This window comes from Oncorhynchus masou, chromosome 9, assembly GCF_036934945.1.
Source record: "Oncorhynchus masou masou isolate Uvic2021 chromosome 9, UVic_Omas_1.1, whole genome shotgun sequence".
NCBI classification, from domain to species: Eukaryota; Metazoa; Chordata; class Actinopteri; order Salmoniformes; family Salmonidae; genus Oncorhynchus; species Oncorhynchus masou.
Window position 1 is genome coordinate 12,832,101 of NC_088220.1, and position 6,000 is coordinate 12,838,100.

Genomic DNA, 6,000 nt, shown 5'->3' on the forward strand with positions numbered 1-6,000 from the left:
CCTCTCACCCTGTACCGAGATCTAAAACCTCTACTATCCCTGTGGGAATATGTACAACCATCCACCTCTCCAGGACAAAGGATTTCAGAACTAATACAGAGTCTGGAACAATGCCAACCCCAGAGAGAGGCTGTCTGGAATGTCTTTTGCCTTGTTGTTATTTGTTATCAAGGGAGACAAACAAACAAGAAGATGTTATCAGAGATGTTTGGATGAAAAGGAGAAACTCAGAGGACTTTCCTTCTGACGCGGCTCTTCTCTACACTATGATCTGATTGATCCCCTCTCCCCCAGTCCCCCAGTCCCCCTCCCCTACCGCACACACACATCTTCCCTGTCCTGTGTGGGATCTCCACCGAAGATGGATCTGACGAATGACACTACGGTCATCACAGACAGCGACAGGGGCGTCTTATTGGATGACTCCTCAACGCGCATCCTGACTGGCTGTTTCCTCTCGCTGCTCATCCTCTCCACGTTGCTCGGCAACATCCTTGTGTGTGCCGCCGTCACCAAGTGCCGTCACCTGCGTTCCAAAGTCACCAACTTCTTTGTGATCTCGTTGGCCGTCTCCGACCTCCTGGTCGCTGTCCTGGTGATGCCGTGGAAGGCCGTGACGGAGGTCGCAGGGTTCTGGCCGTTTGGCTCGTTCTGCGACACTTGGGTGGCGTTCGACATCATGTGCTCCACGGCGTCCATCTTGAACCTGTGTGTGATCAGTGTGGACCGTTACTGGGCAATCTCCAGCCCGTTCTGCTATGAGAGGAAGATGACTCCTAAAGTGGCGTTTGTGATGATCAGCGTGGCCTGGATGCTCTCCGTCCTCATCTCCTTCATCCCCGTCCAGCTCAGCTGGCACAAAGCCCAGACCTTTACCTCTACCTCCATCACTACCTCCACAACCCCCCCCTACGGCCTCCAGGCCGCCCCAGACTCCTCTAACCCTGTTGGGGATAACAACACACATCAGGCCCCCGGGACTGGGACAACTGTCACTTCAGCTTGAACCGGACCTACGCCATCTCTACCTCTCTGATCAGCTTCTATATCCCAGTGATCATCATGGTGGCCACCTACACCCAAATCTACCGCATCACTCATCGTCAGATCAGATGCATCGCCACCCTAGAAAGGGCCGCAGAGAGCGCCAAGAACCGACAGAACAGTATGGGTGGAGGTGGCGGAGGATCCAGCATCTCCGAATCAGAGAGCTCGTTCAAGATGACGTTCAAACGGGAGACAAAGGTCCTGAAGACGCTGACTCTGATCGTGGGCGTGTTCGTGTGCTGCTGGCTGCCCTTCTTCATCCTGAACTGCATGGTGCCGTTCTGTGAGCCGTCGCCCCGCGGTGCCGCGGCCTCCTTCACCTGTATCAGCCCCACTATGTTTGATGTGTTTGTGTGGTTGGGCTGGGCCAACTCTTCCATCAACCCCGTCATATACGCCTTCAACCCAGACTTCCGTAAGGCCTTCTCTATCCTCCTGGGCTGCCACAGACTCTGTCCCGGAGATCACGGCATGTCTCAATAACAAATGAGCTCAGAGCCTCAGAAGCTCCCGTGGTAATACAACATCTGCCGAGACACTGGTCTCAGAAGAGGATCTACAGGACCAGCTGTCATGGAACAACAGAGACCCATGGCATGCCATCATATGGTGCATTGTATCACCATAAGCAAGCAGAGTAAACATTACAACCTTGGTGTAAAAGGTTTGATGTTGTCATTGAGGGTGCCGCCACTTATCATGCAGTGTGATCTGACTTGGCACTCCCTGACTGTGCAGTGTCCCTGACTGTGCAGTGTCCCTGACTGTGCAGTGTCCCTGACTGTGCAGTGTCCCTGACTGTGCAGTGAATGTGGTGAGTCCAGTGTCTCTATAGAGTAGATACTACAGTGAGTCCAGTGTCTCTATAGAGTAGATACTACAGAGAGCAGTGTCTCTATAGAGTAGATACTACAGTGAGTCCAGTGTCTCTATAGAGTAGATACTACAGTGAGTCCAGTGTCTCTATAGAGTAGATACTACAGTGAGTCCAGTGTCTCTATAGAGTAGATACTACAGTGAGTCCAGTGTCTCTATAGAGTAGATACTACAGTGAGTCCAGTGTCTCTATAGAGTAGATACTACAGTGAGTCCAGTGTCTCTATAGAGTAGATACTACAGTAAGTCCAGTGTCTCTATAGAGTAGATACTACAGTGAGTCCAGTGTCTCTATAGAGTAGATACTACAGTAAGTCCAGTGTCTCTATAGAGTAGATACTACAGTGAGTCAGGGCCCCAGACTGGAGGGGGGATGAAGTAAGGCGGAAAAAGGGTGAAGGATGTGATATTCAGACTGTGTGTGACAGAGTACAGGAGGAGAGAGAGCAGTGCTAATGATTCTCTGGGACTGATAATCCACAGACTGGGCAGGCCACACACACACACGCACACACACACACACACACACACACACACACACACACACACACACACACACACACACACACATTCTCTGGGACACAATCCACACACTGGGCACACACACACACACACACACACACACACACACACACACACACACACACACACACACACACACACACACACACACACACTCTCTCTCTCTGTGACCGCTACAGATCTCAAATGTCATAGGGATTTAAGACTCAAACCAAATCATATTTATGTATGAACATAAACATGTGAATTTATCCACAAGTGACTTAGAAACTGCTCTGCTGAAGCAGCTAGAAGGATTTCAGACTGTCCAATAGAGATTTACATTGTGTGCATTATTGTGCATTTAGCAGAATGTTAAAAAACAGGGACACTTTATTAGAAAAGTGAAGAGATGTAATACAATCCTTCAAGAAAATATGTTATTTTTTACAATGTGTTCTCTTACAAACAGTAACGTTGATTGTTGTTAAAGTCCATACAAATACTGCCATTGTTTTAATTGATGGGGGACACTTTACGGTAAACTGAATAATCTTTCTAAAGATGTAATGAAATTCAGAAAGCATAAGGCTTTTTCATAACAAACACCAATTTAATTTGGACCACCGTTTTCAATCCCTCTCCAAAGTGTTTTACCTTATTAATGAGCTCCTCATCTTGCACTGTGTCTGTGGCTTTTCCAAAGCAATGCAAGGTGACTCAACAACGTCTCACAGTCACTGCAGAATGAGACGTTCAGCCATATTCTCCAAACGTCAACTTTTCAAAGTTAAAGGTTAAGTTTAGGCACTCTTTCCAAATGGTTACGGTAAGGGTTACGGTTTGGGATAAGGTTAAAACAGTTGTTTTTAATTGTCTCAACAACTGGGATCAAACACGCAACATTCTGATCCAGAGTCATGAGTCATGGGATTATGGCCATTTGCCACCCCTGTCCACAACACCCTAGCAAAACTCAAGTCTGTCTGTCTCTCTGGGTCCATCTGAAGTGACATCCTGTTCCCTATAAAGTGCACTGCCTTTTACCAGAACCCATAAGGTGCAATTTGGGATGCAGCCTCTCTCTCTCTCTCTCTCTCTCTCTCTCTCTCTCTCTCTCTCTTTAAAGGTTTTATTGGCATGGGAAACAGATGTTAACATTGCCAAAACAAGTGCAGTAGATAATAACCAAAGTTAATTAAACAATACAAAATTTAGAGTAAACACTACACTCACAGAAGTTCCAAAATAATAAAGACATATCAAATGTCATATTATGTATATATACAGTGTTGTAATTATGTGCAAATACTTAAAGTACAAAAGGGAAGATAAATAAACGTAAATATAGGTTGTATTTACAATGATGTTAGTTTTTCACTGGTTGCCCTTTTCTTGTGGCAACAGGTCACAAATATTGCTGCTGTGATGTCACACTGTGGTATTTCACCCAGTAGATATGGGAGTTTATCAAAATTGGATTTTGTTTTCGAATTCTTTGTGGATCTGTGTAATCTGAGTGAAATATGTGTCTCTAATATGGTCCTACATTTTGCAGGAGGTTAGGAAGTGCAACACCCTAGAAAAACTCATGTCTACTTGATGGTAATAGCGTTCACTGTTGCATCAAGTGGCTGGTTTTGAAGGCAATTCTCGTCATCCTCAGGACATGGATAGATGTGCAATCCTGAACGATCTCCCTGGGTGGCCAGCTGTTACATAGTCATTTTAGGAATATTTTTTTATTTTTGTGTCATGTCTGAATTTCTCATTAAAAGTTTCCTTTTAATTACCTGGAGGGGAAACTAATTAAAACAAACGACCGTGTGATTGTCATGAAACCGACATGAAGCCAAGAAAGAAAGCCTATGTCCCAAATGACACCCTATTCCCTATACTGTATAGTGCATTACTTTTGTCCAGGACCCATGAGGCTCTAGTATAAAGTAGTGCACTATTAAGGGAATAGGATGCCATTTGTTTACCTCTCTGAAACCAATAGCTGTTATCTGGACTGGATCTCATTGTAGAGCCTATAACAACTATATGTCTGTGTGCCAGTAGACAACTATTCTTTCTGATTAAATATTATAGATGTGTTTTCATTTTCATCATATGGCATCTATCTGTGGTACGTTTATGAAATCAAATCAAATCAAAATCAAATCAAATTTTATTTGTCACATACACATGGTTAGCAGATGTTAATGCGAGTGTAGCGAAATGCTTGTGCTTCTAGTTCCGACAATGCAGTAATAACCAACAAGTAATCTAACTAACAATTCCTAAACTACTGTCTTATACACAGTGTAAGGGGATAAAGAATATGTACATAAGGATATATGAATGAGTGATGGTACAGAGCAGCATAGGCAAGATACAGTAGATGGTATCGAGTACAGTATATACATATGAGATGAGTATGTAAACAAAGTGGCATAGTTAAAGTGGCTAGTGATACATGTATTACATAAGGATGCAGTCAATGATATAGAGTACAGTATATGCGTATGCATATGAGATGAATAATGTAGGGTAAGTAACATTATATAAGGTAGCATTGTTTAAAGTGGCTAGTGATATATTTACATCATTTCCCATCAATTCCCATTATTAAAGTGGCTGGAGTTGAGTCAGTGTCAGTGTGTTGGCAGCAGCCACTCAATGTTAGTGGTGGCTGTTTAACAGTCTGATGGCCTTGAGATAGAAGCTGTTTTTCAGTCTCCCGGACCCAGCTTTGATGCACCTGTACTGACCTCGCCTTCTGGATGATAGCGGGGTGAACAGGCAGTGGCTCGGGTGGTTGATGTCCTTGATGATCTTTATGGCCTTCCTGTAACATCGGGTGGTGTAGGTGTCCTGGAGGGCAGGTAGTTTGCCCCCGGTGATGCGTTGTGCAGACCTCACTACCCTCTGGAGAGCCTTGCGGTTGAGGGCGGAGCAGTTGCCGTACCAGGCGGTGATACAGCCCGCCAGGATGCTCTCGATTGTGCATCTGTAGAAGTTTGTGAGTGCTTTTGGTGACAAGCCGAATTTCTTCAGCCTCCTGAGGTTGAAGAGGCGCTGCTGCGCCTTCTTCACGATGCTGTCTGTGTGAGTGGACCAATTCAGTTTGTCTGTGATGTGTATGCCGAGGAACTTAAAACTTGCTACTCTCTCCACTACTGTTCCATCGATGTGGATAGGGTGGTGTTCCCTCTGCTGTTTCCTGAAGTCCACAATCATCTCCTTAGTTTTGTTGACGTTGAGTGTGAGGTTATTTTCCTGACACCACACTCCGAGGGCCCTCACCTCCTCCTTGTAGGCCGTCTCGTCGTTGTTGGTAATCAAGCCTACCACTGTTGTGTCGTCCGCAAACTTGATGATTGAGTTGGAGGCGTGCGTGGCCACGCAGTCGTGGGTGAACAGGGAGTACAGGAGAGGGCTCAGAACGCACCCTTGTGGGGCCCCAGTGTTGAGGATCAGCGGGGAGGAGATGTTGTTACCTACACTCACCACCTGGGGTCGGCCCGTCAGGAAGTCCAGTACCCAGTTGCACAGGGCGGGGTCGAGACCCAGGGTCTCGAGCTTGATGAC

At 45.8% G+C, this 6,000-nt stretch overlaps 1 pseudogene; it reads left to right on the forward strand.

Annotated features, from left to right (window-relative positions):
* The first annotated feature begins 361 nt into the window (after nt 1-361).
* On the forward strand, nt 362-1,530 carry LOC135544944 (D(1) dopamine receptor-like; annotated as a pseudogene).
* The last annotated feature ends 4,470 nt before the right edge of the window (nt 1,531-6,000 follow it).